Below are 13,626 nucleotides of genomic sequence, written 5' to 3' on the forward strand. Positions count from 1 at the left end.
CTTTTGAACCAGGTCTCTTAAAAAGGGATAAATTGCACAATCCCTTCCAGAGGAGCACATTCAGAAACTTCTCCTTGACCCCCAAACTTGGGGAAGTCAAAGATTTGGTGCTGAGCTTCCATGAAAAAAGAAGGTTGGTTTGCTCTATTTTTAACACATGTTTAAGAAAAACAAGTTTATTTATCAATTACTTTCTTTACTGCAAAACAAAATATATTTGATAATTAACTGATGAGAGAAACATCTAAAGCGTTTCTGCCCTCTCCAAACACAAACTGCCCAACTCTTGAAAGAGAAATCCTTAAATAACCTATGCTAGTATTACTTGTAAGCCTGGAAAAAATCACATTGGTTTACCCTCACTACTGTACTCCATGAGGTGTGTCCCCCCCCTCTATAAAGAGAGCTACTCATTCCAAAGAAAACTGAAGTCTAAGGCAATAAAAATAACTCCTCTCCTTAGCTACTGAGTACCAGCACTTCCTTCAAGAGTAAGATTTGATTTTAGGCTTTTAGCACCTACAGAAGGATTTGGTAGCTTAAGTTCTAACATTTTCTCACATCACCTTCTGTTAACTCTTAAATATTTTTAAGAATTCAAGAGATGAGAGTGATAGTACTGAAAATACTTCTTCCCTTGAGATGAAGCCTACAAGTGGGAATAGCACAAAAAGGATGGAAACTCAAGATTTTTCACACTCCCTCTCCCAACAATAACTGATGGTGAGAAGTGGCTTTCTTGCTTTTATGTTCCCCTAGAACTGTTTGTTGTGCTCAGTTGTGTGCAATGATTTAAATGGAGTGTTTTCCAAAGGAGGAACTCTTAATTCATTCACCCTCTCCAGAAAAACCCAAGTGTGAAAATGCGGTGGCTTTGTTCTGCCTCCAGAAAAAGGAAAGTGATTCTGTGTATTTACTGCACATCAAATACAATATTTGTTACTCTGAGTGCATCTGACAGAAAGTGAACAGAAACATAATTTGATGATTGTAGTGATCAGGGCTAAAAAAGAGAAAATTCAATTATGCTGTGCATGAAGCCATGGCAAGCAGAGCACTGCATCACCCTGCTGACACCATGGGTGACTGCAAGCCTAAATTCCATGTCACTGCAAACAGAGCACACCACCCCACCAACAGTGCTGAGAATTGACAGGATAGGAGTTTTGTCAAGTTTTCTAGAGTAGGTCTGCAAAGCTAGAGGCACTCACAACTGCAAGCCTTCAGAAAATCCAAGGTTTCCTCTGTGTGCTGGCCCAAAGACTTTCGGGACTCTCACTTTTACTCAAGAATATTGTGTTTTTATAGAATCAGTGCAAACAAAGCAATATCACCAACAGCTGACACTGCTGCTGTCACTCTCTATTGGTATCATGCTTTGTTAGACAAGATACTCTACAAAGGGAACAGATATACACATTTTGAGGTTTGGCTTGGTTTTTTCCAAAGAATATCATTCCAAATGTTTCCAAAATATGAATAATGACATAATTATTACATATGAAATTGCAGAGATAATAAAAATAATATCCAGAACTGAAACATAAGAACAGGGACTATGCAGAGTTCTTTTACACAATTGCTAAGATGACCCTGATCCAGGCTCTGTGAACACTTGCTCCTTCATAACCACCTGTTTTTAAGTGTATCACAGGACAAAAGCAGCCAGTAAAGTTTCTTGCACAGACCATCTGTCTAGCATCATGGGCTGTCAGTTTTGACAAGATAATAATGAGAAATATTTCACCTTCAACAATGGCAGGAGTGCTGGGAGCAAAGGGACAGTGCCAATCCTGTCTGCCTCACTGAATCAGAGGGGCAGAGATTCTGATGTTTGTATATTGTTGGTGCTCATGTTTTCTGGTTGTTAGTGCTGGTTAGTTGTTTGTTTTTAAGAGAAACATGGCTATTTCATTTATCTGATGAAAAATGGTACAACAAAAGGAACAGCATTATTTGGTTTGCCTCTAAATTTCAAGCAGTTGTTTAGGCTACAACCTTAATTAAAACAGGAGATGAGAGAGACATTCCACAATTTAAATGGACTAAACACAAAGGAAAGGATAACCAGTCTCCAAACCCACAGTGAAAAAGGTTTTCCAATGTCTAAACACAAAGGAAAGGATAACCAGTCTCAAAACCCACAGTGAAAAAGGTTTTCAATGTCTATGGTGCACTAAAAAAAAGATTGAGTGCCAGCAGCAGAGACCTTGCAAAGACAGCACTGAGCAGTGAGCAAAGCCCAGGAAAGACTTACTCCATCATTCCTCGTCTTGTCCAAGTTTTATTTCCAACTCTAATTGTGCTAACCACTTTTTCACCAGTCACAAGGATGCTGTGGTATAAAACTTCACCTAGATGCAAACATCACCTCTTTGGAACTTAGTGAGAAATAAAATATATTTGCTCCCATTTATTTCTAAGCATTTCTAAGCATTCGTTTCTAAGCATTAATAACAGGTAATTACTAAAGGGACCAGAAAAGGCTCCAAAAAACCACTCTGACCTGCAACTCACTGATGTGGACTGAACAGAATTAAAATGTAGGTATTTAGGTTTTCCAAACCCCAGAGCAGGTGTTTTTCCCCTTTGGCCACTTTGCTGGGGGATGGTTACACAGCAGTCTCCTTTTTCAAAAGCACATCCAGCAAAATGACTGACATGTTGTTCAAACTCTCCCTAATCCCTTGCTGAGTGAGAAAATCACGTGCCAAGGGAATTCATTAGTATGCAGAAAAAAGAAGGATTCGTTATTTTTTGTTATTTTTTGTTATTTTGTTAACAATGCATACATTATTTTCACAATACCTGAATTATGGGTAATTGCTCTCTCTGAGACTTAACAATCCTGACATGATTGACAAATGTAACACAATGTGACCTGTTTTGCCTTCATGACCATAAGAAGACTCAACATCTCCCCTTCTTCACTTTCAAAATCCTGATTTGGAAGGCTGAAACAAGACCACTTTCCTCACAGAAGTATTTTTTCCTCCATAAAAAACAGGTGCTTTGTCAAAATGCAATTTTTGAAGTTCTTTAAATTCCATTTTCTAATCAGTTCCTGCTCCTCAGTTTTCACTCCCAGAGCATTAGCAACCAAACCTCAAAAAAAAATATTTTAGCAATCAAAATCAGCAATGGCCTCCTGATTCACTTTTAATGTTTTATACTTCCTAGTTAATGAAAATATAGTTCTGTAGAAAATAAATAACAACTCAAGCTTCAGCAACTTCAGACTTCAGCAGCTGAAGGATGAGTGCACAGAAGCCAAAGCTGCAGACACATTATTATGAAGTTGGTTTGCAGAAGGTAGAAAAAAGAAGGATTAGTTTCTCCTGTTTCCTTCTAATTTGGTCTTTTCTGTAACTCCTATAAAGGTCTGGTGCACAGAAGATGGTACTTTTTAATCTGAGGCTATAAATGATAGTAATGCAGAGTATACAAAATGTAATAAAAATTCCCCTGCCCTTTGAGCCACTTGATTATTTAGGAAAACACCCAGCACTTTATTTAGGAAAACAAGCCACTACTTTTGATGAATCTTGTAGTTATAATTGAAATCAAAGGAAAAATTGCATGACAAAGGTAAGCAGCTTAAGAAAAAGAGAATGGAAGAGTGAGGGAATGAAGAAAGTTTGTCAGCAAGAGAGCTCACGTTATAAATGCTAATACTAACTCCATCTTGCACAACTAAGAAATAAATCTTACTTTTCTAAGATCACATTAGGAAGCAGAAAATCTAGAAACCTAATACAGGAAATCAAAGCTGATCAGCTCTAAATAGAAAAAAAAAATCCCCATTTTATCCTTACTCTTTTAGAAAAAGCACCTCTTCAAAAAAGGGTTTAGATTTTGGCAAGATGAACACGTATCTCTAAATCCATCTAGCACAGCTGGGAAGGGCTGTAGTTTAAGTAGGTCAGCTGGCATTCCAGGCACATATGTAAGCTTTTATAACAAATTTACTATATGAAATACAGTGATTTATTATGGAGATGGATTTTCAAGCCAACGAAGACTTGAATGCTGAAATATCTTCTACCCCAGCAAATACAGAAGAGCCAGGAAGAATCTTCTGAGTGAATCTTCAATCACTAAAGATTGTTACAACAGGAGAGCTGTAAAACACATTATATATATATATATATATATATGAAGATAAATATCTATGTATATCCTACAGAGAAGCAGTAATATGCTACAAAGGACCTGACAGAGTGGGACTGCCCTGTACAGCAGGACAGGCAGCTCCTGCAATCCACACATCCCATCAAGCAGAGCCTGAATCCCACCAGAATGGAGCAAAGCAACCAAACACTGCCCTGACACATCATCCACCAGGCCAAACAGGGTCTCTGACAAATACTTTTGGCCACACCTATGGACAAATGAGGGTGCAAACTGTCCAGAAAAGCCTCTGAGCTGATATTCCCACACCCATTTTTTTACTCTTCTAGCCAGCAGACTTGCTGCCCTCTTGTGCCAGGTGTGGTTGCCTCCTGAAGCTCTGGTAAGCCATTCCCTCCACTAGTCCCACTGATTCCTTTGCTTTGATTCTAAAATTAAGAACCAGGCATGGTTAAGTGATAAATAGTTTTTACCTGGGTATTTAATAATGATTTTTATGGTGCAACAATTTGCCAAGGTGGAACATGCTGAAATGCAGACGTGGTAGATCATGGATACAATTCTATGGCTCTTGCAAATTAGGTTATCTAACAAAGATGCCCTAAAGAGAGGCTTGAATGAATAGCATGGCATCCCTCTATCGTAAAGGACTCCCCCCTATATGGGTTTAATCTTAGATGTGTTTTAGAGGGGACCTTGGTTTTTTAAGATAGCATAGGGTTTCCTGGCCTCCAGCTGTGACTGTGAGGTCTTTGGGATGTTTGGCCTTCTGGCCTAACAGAATACCAGAACTGTGCTAAAATACCAGATTTAAGGATTTACAAGTATGCATGCTAAGAGTACTGAGAATACATAAGAGATATATGTAAAAGAAAAGGCAAAATATCATCATGACATCACTACTGTAGGAAGGTCTCCAGTATTTCCTGCTCCTTCTGTTTCCTGATGTCTAAAAAACGTTTATCAGCCCCTACAGGGGGACAAGACGCTTTCCTTGCTGCTGGCAGCTGCAAGGGGAGCACAGCTCCCTGCCCCATCTCCTGCTCTCCATCACACCTGCTGACAGCCCCCTGCAGATGCAGCACAGCTCCTCAGTCTGCAGCAAAGCACATTTCGTTGTTTTTAACCACCAGGCTGCAAGATCAGCTGGGCAGGCACTGGGACTACACAAAGCCAGGCCAAGGTTCTGGCCCAGCACAATCTCTGCATCCGAGTTGTGCTCCAGATGGAATAAATTCCTCCTTTTTTCCAAACTAGCTGTTAGATCAATTATTTACCATAAGTAACTCCCCATACAAAGCCTTTCTAGTGTGGAATAACACTCTTCATTGTTGTTTGCATCTCTGAATCAGCTTTGCAGTACTGCTAAAAAGCAGAAGGAGCTCTATTTTTCCAGAGAGAGTAAAGGCAGCAAAATCTTATTCTCCCCAACTGAGAGGGGAAAAAAAAAGACAAATTATTTTTAGATTAGCACTGTTTTCAATTTCTCCCCAAATCCACAATAAAGTTTTATATTTCCCAATTCCAGTTGTAGTGCTGTACTCTTAGAAAACACAGCTGTTGGCTTGGTACTCACTTGTATGCAGTTATTGTGTTGCTTCCTATATTTTCACATGGACTTTTTAAATACAGAAGCAATATAGGAAATGAGATCTAAAATGCATCAGCCATGACCCTTTTTTCTCCTGTCAGATCATATGCTTTAACCAATAAATTGTTTCTATATCCCAAATGGACAGGATATTATGTAACACAAAACAGCACAGAATCCAAAATGAAGGATAAGAAGTTAATTTTGTCTCCATAATTAAGAAATCAGAATCTCACTTTCATATAGTGCTCATGGTACACACAAAAAAGGTAAATTTTAATTCTTGCCTGCTCTGTGTTGAACTTTGCATGACTTTCTGTGTTTCAGACCCCTAAGAAATTAAGCAGCCCAACAGAAATTACTACAATATGGGTCAGTAAGAGAAGATTAAAATCCTTGCAAAAGTAAGTTGAAAGTGTAAAAACTGGCTGATTTAAAGCATCATAGTGTAAGTTTCCTTAACCAACATTTCAATGTAACCCATGTTTTAACACATCAGGAATACTGAAATTTCCTAAGACAGCAGCAGGCATTTCAACAGAATGCTGAAAGCATTTAATAAACTCCACTCACATTCCATAAAGCTGGACAACAATGATTTAAAGTTTAAAATTATTCCATCTGAATTGCAAATAAAAGAACATCTCTGGTAACATGACAGAAGTTGATCATGTTTTTTGCAACAGAAATGCATGGTACAGAGAGAGAGAGAAAGTAATACAAACTGCCCACAGTTAAAAAAAAAAAAAAAAAAAAAAGCTTACTTATTCTCTTGGTTCAATTATAAGTATTTTTAAGGTATTTTGCTATCTTAGAATCTGCTATAGGGGTCTAAGCAGCCAGCAATTTGGACACCTTTGACATGAACACAGTTTCACCTTAAAATTTTAATATTTTCCTTCACTGATACAGCAAACTAAAGCACAGCTTTGAGGCTTTGGGTCCAAAGTTTCTGTAGCACCAGTGCAGTTGAAGCTCTCTCGCTGCTAGTGGTTAAATTTGTGTTAATACCATTCTATCCACAGACAATTACACGTGCAAGTGATGAAAAAGAGCAATCTTGCCCCAGACCAAGGTTGCCCTAAAGAATACGAGTTACCAGTCCAAAGCAGTTTATCCAAACTTCCCCATGAATCATCATGAGCTACGAAACATTTCTCAATACCCTGTAGCAAACTCAGGGCTTGTAATACAAGTATAAACCATTAAAAAGATAAATAGTAAGTCAGAGCTGCAGCCTGCAAGAGAAGGAAGGAGAAAGATCATTTTTGTTAATGACAACGGCCTCAAGGCTTTGGCTATCCAAACTGAAACTTTTCAAACCTTTCACCTGATTTTCTGAGGATCTCCAGTTACAAGGAAGCAGTTCCACACAGCTGGCTGCTGCTGCTGTCTGCCCTCTGTGTGTTTGCTTGGGGACAGAGAGGGAGAATGGACTGTGCAGAAAAAAAAAAGTTAGATGAAAACACTGATAAAAATCAGACTATTATTCCAAGTCTGATAATTACAAAGCTTGCAGTAAATTTCATAGATTTCTTTGCAAATTCTATCAATATATTTCCATGCAAACAGTGGTTTTTGACAGCTAGTCAGGTCTCACACTATGGCAAAACGCTCTGCAGTTTCAGCTGTAAGAACAACTATTAACAAAAAGCTTGAACTTAACAAGAAAAAGGGGAAGCAAGCATTTGGCAAATGACAATTGCTCTTACCAGTAAGAGAGAAATGTTTGATTTTTTTGTTTAAGAATCCATAAGATGATACAATTGTAGATATACACACACTTTAACCTCACTTGTGCCTGCTGTAAGAAATGGGCACAAAATTGCCAGGTAGATCTTTTGTCCAACAGTTCAAATTAAGAACCCAACCTGTTTCCCACAGCTTTGACCTCATTATTAGGCAGCAAAGAAAATTACTGTCTCTTGAAATGTTCAAAATACACTGCAGCCTCTGTAAGCCAGTTGCACCTTCTTCCTTAATACTTATTTCCATATAAAAGAAAAATAGTTACTGGATCAATATTCACTTGATGACAACAACATTCATGGGGTAAGTCCATGTACTTTCCCAAAAGTCTTCTAGGGAATACCAGATTAACACCACATCCCTAAGGAAACATCACCTACCTACAACCCTACTGCAGCACAAAGAGAGATCCACCCCTCGTGCTGACACCTGTGTTCAAAATCCATTTGAATTGTTTAAGAACAACTTGTACAAGGTCAAGTCTGTCACAGCTCTCAGTGTGTTCTCAGCCTGACTTTATTTCTGTGTAAGAAGGGAAACAAAGCAGATGTGTCACTTCAGAGCTGTGTTTAACCACAAAAAGGCTTCTTCTCAGAGCTGCAATTATAACACAAATTCCAGCTCATTGTCTTTTAGCACTAATGATAATTTCCAGAAGGTTCTCAGACTAAGAAAACAGAACATTATATGGAATTAGGCCTAAGAGCTCTCAGTTGTAGGCAAATCTCTTCCTAGACATGGCCCTCATCTTGAAAGCACAATAACTGCATGGGACAGGAAGCACACGTTTTCTTCCTTCAAGTACAACGGTTGATTTGCTTCTATTCCTCTTGTGTTTCTTTTTAGAAGTATGAAATACACAGAGACAAAACACCTAAGATACAAATCTAACCCATCCACGATACATATAGAGGATAAAGTCTGCAAACCCTCATAAATCTGTCTCCATGAGCTCAAGAGATGAGCCAGTGTCAACTCCTATGCAGTGACAAGGGACCTCAGCCCATCCTGCCAGGTTGCCAGGCAACCGTTCCTGCATCCTTGGCTTTATTCATCAGCCATTAAGCACCATCAGGCTCCTTTTCTTTTCTCCCTCACACAGGCTCCCACACTCGGAGATGGATGAAGGGGAGGGGGAAGTTAAGCAACATGACTTTCTTTCCAAGCAGAAGCAACGTTCTGAGTTTTAATAGCTGATAGGTTTTAGCCAATTCACACAACTCAGATAATTGCTTTGTAGGAAAGCTACAGCAGGATTGGAAGGTATGGCTGCATTAGGAAGAGGGTTCTGTTAAAAGTTGACATTAATGGACATCTAGTATTATTAGACAATGATGATCTCATGCTGACAGTACTAAAGTGCCCTCTGAATTTGTAATAACAGATGACAGTTTTTTTAAACATGGAAGAATGGCATTCACCATGAGGAAGTGCTGTTCTAAACCATGTCAAGATAAATAAAAAACAATTTATCTCAGAAGCAGAACTGTGCTATCTTTAACTTATTCCAGGGAAACAAAGCAGTACTTCAGCCACTGGAGGTACTGATCCAGTCCTTAGTGTCAGTTCAAACACACCCCAGCTCTGGGAGCACTTGTCTCTCTGTCATTCTCAAGCCCCAGGATCAGTTCCACTGGCAGGCACCAGCAGGGCAGTCCTTCAACACAAACAGAGCTGGGCAGGGAAAATGAAGGGGAAGATTCCTCTCCTCCCAGCCCAGGTTGGTTCAGCCAGAGCAGCTCTCACTCAGCTCCTCACACAGCAGCCCAAGTGTCCCAGGGGGGAGGACACAGCTCTTTCAGTGTAAGTCCACTCATGCACCACCTTCTGCTGCCATCAAATAACCAACAACTATTGAATCCAATTTGGTTCCAGAAGTACCTGAAATTTAAGTGCAAATCATGGGCCTTTAAACCAAATCCACAACTGAACAAACCCTGACAGAGAATATTTCCAATTTATTGTGCTCCTGGGACGTGGGTCTATGGCTTGTGCCAGTATCACAACCCCAACACTGGGATAGGAAGTGGCACATGGTTTCTATGATGTCTAAGTGAATTGGTTAAATTTGGGGCAAGTTTTGCTTGAAAATAAAGCTTTTTGGATACAGCAATCTCACTGGTGCCTTCATCCACAGGCATCTAGAGCAGGGCATGTAGAATCAAAAAGTTCCAAACACTGAAAATTACCCATTCTGAGTGATTTCAGTTAATGAACAAGACATGCTAAACATTAAAATCATTACAAAGGACACTTAGTTGAGATTAAGAATACTTAGCTGAACTCACAGGTAACTAACTGTTCATAAAGTTTTTTAAATAACATTTTTCTGCAATGATTTCACAAACAAAAGAAGCTTGCCACAGAAAGTTAAACAATTCTAGAGGAGAAAGGCTAAAAATACGCAGTTAGAGGATACATTTTCCATATACACGAGAAATCAAAGCATATACATACATAATGAAAGCTGTAGAGTGCTGAAAATTAGTCTCTGGTTTGGCTCTTACTTTCCTACAGATATTTAATTACCCCTTTATCATTTTCACTGCCTTGCTCCCTATACCAGGAGTATGGTACCATGAAAGGAAAATTAAGAGCAAGAAAAATGTGAATTACCATTCGACCAATTTTGTTTGCAACTGAGCTCCCGACACACAGAAGCTCAGAGCTGCAACCTGATTTTCAATTATTTATACTTTGTTGCCTTTTTAATTTCATATTTTCCATTCAATTAGAATGATCTCTCCTTCATATGCATATTCAATTAGCAGACAAAACCAGACAGTTACCAAGGCAGTATGTAAGACACATAAGCATTCATGCCACTGTCTGTCACTTCTTTTAATTACTGAAGCCATACTCAAATTACTGGCTTATGCTTACACTTTATTTTGACTAAATTTTAAGTTTTGCAACTTAACTCCTTAAAATACTTTTTTTTATTCTGAGTACGTGATAGTCTCACACTTCTTCCAAGCTGAATAACAACCATGATGAGAAGAAAAGTTAGAAGAGGTTTATTTCATTTACCTTAAAGCCAAGATGGGATCAGCTTCGTAGAGACTTTGTCACGAAGGCATATTTTCAATCTGGCCTCTACACTAATTCTCTGCAAAAGAGGGATACACCAGATTTTATAATACCACTCATTGAAACAGAAAACTAATCATTTGCAATGATGCAAATTGTAAATATAAATAGAAGATGCATTTTCCTGACACTACAGCAAAGTAGAACATATTTTGAAGCATGATGGTACTTAGGAAGTATTTTTTCTTACTTAGAGAAACAAAATCTCTGCCCAAAATGCTAAAATCAATGTCCTTGTATCTGGAGCAAGGTCGGACTCTTCAGCAGGGAATTTGTGGTGGTACTTCTGCTATACCACAAAATACTGGACAACAAACAACTGCCTTTGCTATCCATCAGGAAACAGGAAGTGTTCTTATTACAACAAACAAACAACACTGATATTATGACCATTTCAATATTTCACCTATTTCCCAGCAGCAACCTCATTATCACCCATATAAATCTCCCTCCTTCTTTAATGGAATTCAGTTGTCAACGTGTTCCTTCCTTAAGCAAAACAAGGTAGCTCAGTACACCCTCTGTGTATTTAAACACCCTCTGTGCATATCACTGAAGTTCAGTCGTAACCAAGGCCTGTTATAAAGAGTCCACAGATTGCTCCACTAATAAGCAAGCTTCCATGGCTGCACTCCATAAATTATGAAACAAAGAGGGAAAAGGACCAAGAGCAACCAACTTTTGTCATAACTTTCTGTAAACACAACCATATCAGTAAAGAAGTAATTTTAAAAAAATAAAAAAGATAAATGCACCATGAGTGTTGAAGGAAAGACTGTGGCACTCGGTGCCAAGGTTTGGTTCCCTCAGTGGTGTTGGACCTCAGAGGTCTTTTCCAAGCTCATTGATTCTGTGATTTCTTTTCAATGTGCAGAATGCAGAACCCACCCAACTCCTCCATTACTCCATTTCATAGCACAACCAGCACTAATCCAAATAAACAAATAACACACTGAACTAGCAGGAGTTCCATCTCCCAGACACTTTGCTTTAATATAAATTTTACTGATTTTACAGTTAAAGCAGGAATAGCAATGTTGGATTGGGATGCACAAAGCTTTGTACAGCCAAGTAAAACTACGATAAAAATACCAGTCCTAAAGCAAATTAATGTTTTGCCTCTCAAAAACCCAGTCCCCTCTTCACAAAGGCAGTTGAAAATGCACTGCAGCAAAGCAGCAAAAATTTTAACTGAAGGATCGATTTACTGGGTTCTAAAAATCACATTTCCTTAACAATACAATATTGTATTACTCTTCTGTAAAACAACACCTCTAGACTATACAGCTCCTGTAAGTACATCTTACAATCATGGTCTGACTGGACAGACAAAAGGAAGCTGGATAAAAAAACAAAAAACCCCTGTCTTTTCCCTGGACCAGGAAAAAAAAAAAAGTATTTGCTCACAGGTCTCAGATAAAAGCTTCACGTTACAACATTTTATCTTTCTTACAGTTTTACTGCTCAAAAGATGAACTATGAGATTAAATCCAACTTTCTATTAAGCTCTAGAGACAGTCACATGCCATGCAACTCATAAGACTTCAGAGTTTGGACACAGTAGTAGATATTGAATATATGAGGGAAGCATTTCAAAAAGGCATTAACACTAATAGGGCTTACATATGTGTATCAAGGGAAGAATAGCTGCTAAGTTATGACACTACTCAGTCCTGACCCAGAGGTACAGAAAGAAACTGTCTGTATAATTCCACTGAATTCTGAGAGATTCTCCTAAATTCATCCACTTAGATGATTTTTTTTAAGGCGTCTACTGGAGATGAAAAGAAGTGAGGGGGCAAAAAAAAGTCAAATCATACACTAATCACTCTAACATGGTTGTGCTTTACCAGTTTGAAGACCAAGTGCAGGGGCAAATTTAGCAGACACAGAATGGCGGTTGTTTTGTTTAAATATTTAGTTGAAAATCAGTGGGAAAAAAAACTCCACAGTGAACAATTCCAAGAAACATTGACAGATTATAGCTTTGTCCTGTCTCTCACATTTGGACATGCAGAACATTTCAAGTTTTTTCTGTCACCATGACTAATAACTGCAGGCTCTCACACCCCTACAACTTCTAGATATACAGTTAAAAAGGAGCAAAACAATTTGTTGACATAGTAACACAACAAGATTCAGGGAACTGAAAGTAAAAGGTCATGTTTCAGTTTTACCAGCCAGAGCCATTTATTTCATTAGTGACCACCTTCCTTGGCAGTAATGACTATGTTCATCCATGCCACCTATATATAACTTTTATGCAGATAGCAAAGGTACATATAACGACTCTGAAGTAATTTCAGTAGGGAAGCCTGAGGAAAAAAATTCCTGTACACAAATCCTGAAGAAATTGTTCTCTCCTCAACAAAGTTTATACTTGAGAAGGAAAGTATTTCTTGCTAGGAGAGAATATTGCAAATTAGAGCAGAAATCCCATTTCACTTAAAACTGTAATTCCTGTGTTTCACATGAGGCTCAGAATTCAGTGGGTAGAGAGGGCAGGGAGAGGAAGGAGGGATACAAGGATAGAACAGCTCTAGGATTAGAGGTTGCCACTTTCGATCCATCATCACATTTTCTCAGATTATGAAAATGAATTTTTCCCAGTAGTACATTTTATGCTTGACAGATTACAGATCAGTTTACACATTCACAATTGGAGCACTTGGATTTTACAAAAGTTCAGGTCTTTTGAGACCAGCATTTGTTATATGGCTTGACATGAGTCAAAGAAACATTCTGTGAGACAATGCCAGAGACACTTTCTGGCAATGAAATGAGTGAAGTCACAAACCCCTTAATGATCTCTGCAGCCAGCCTGAATTTAACACATTTTCTTTGACTTTACAGCTGGCTCAGAAAGGTCATTAGACTATTATATCTACTGTTATGTAGAGCAGCACTATACACATGTAAAGTTTCTATAGCAACACTTTCTTAATTCACTCTTTAAGCAAAACACCAATTAGCTTTTTATTATAGCCAATTAAAAAAATCTGCACACTAATTGACAACCTCTCTACACAGAATTTAAGCTTATGAGAGGAAAATTGCAGTAAAAT

At 38.4% G+C, this 13,626-nt stretch overlaps 1 protein-coding gene across 6 annotated transcripts in view; it reads right to left on the reverse strand.

The window, feature by feature from the left end:
* The window catches only part of NAALADL2 (N-acetylated alpha-linked acidic dipeptidase like 2), a 412,338-nt gene that overhangs the window by 313,188 nt on the left and 85,524 nt on the right, over positions 1-13,626 (reverse strand). For 5 of the 6 annotated variants that reach the window (XM_072933148.1, XM_072933147.1, XM_072933146.1 and 2 more), the window contains one exon: positions 10,502-10,580. The gene's annotated coding sequence lies outside the window, so the exon portion shown is untranslated. Of the gene's footprint in view, positions 1-7,052; positions 7,159-10,501; positions 10,581-13,626 lie in introns of all 6 variants that reach the window. The other variant, XM_072933151.1, reaches the window with a different exon arrangement.

The sequence above is a fragment of the Taeniopygia guttata genome, chromosome 9, assembly GCF_048771995.1.
Source record: "Taeniopygia guttata chromosome 9, bTaeGut7.mat, whole genome shotgun sequence".
Lineage (NCBI taxonomy): Eukaryota > Metazoa > Chordata > Aves > Passeriformes > Estrildidae > Taeniopygia > Taeniopygia guttata.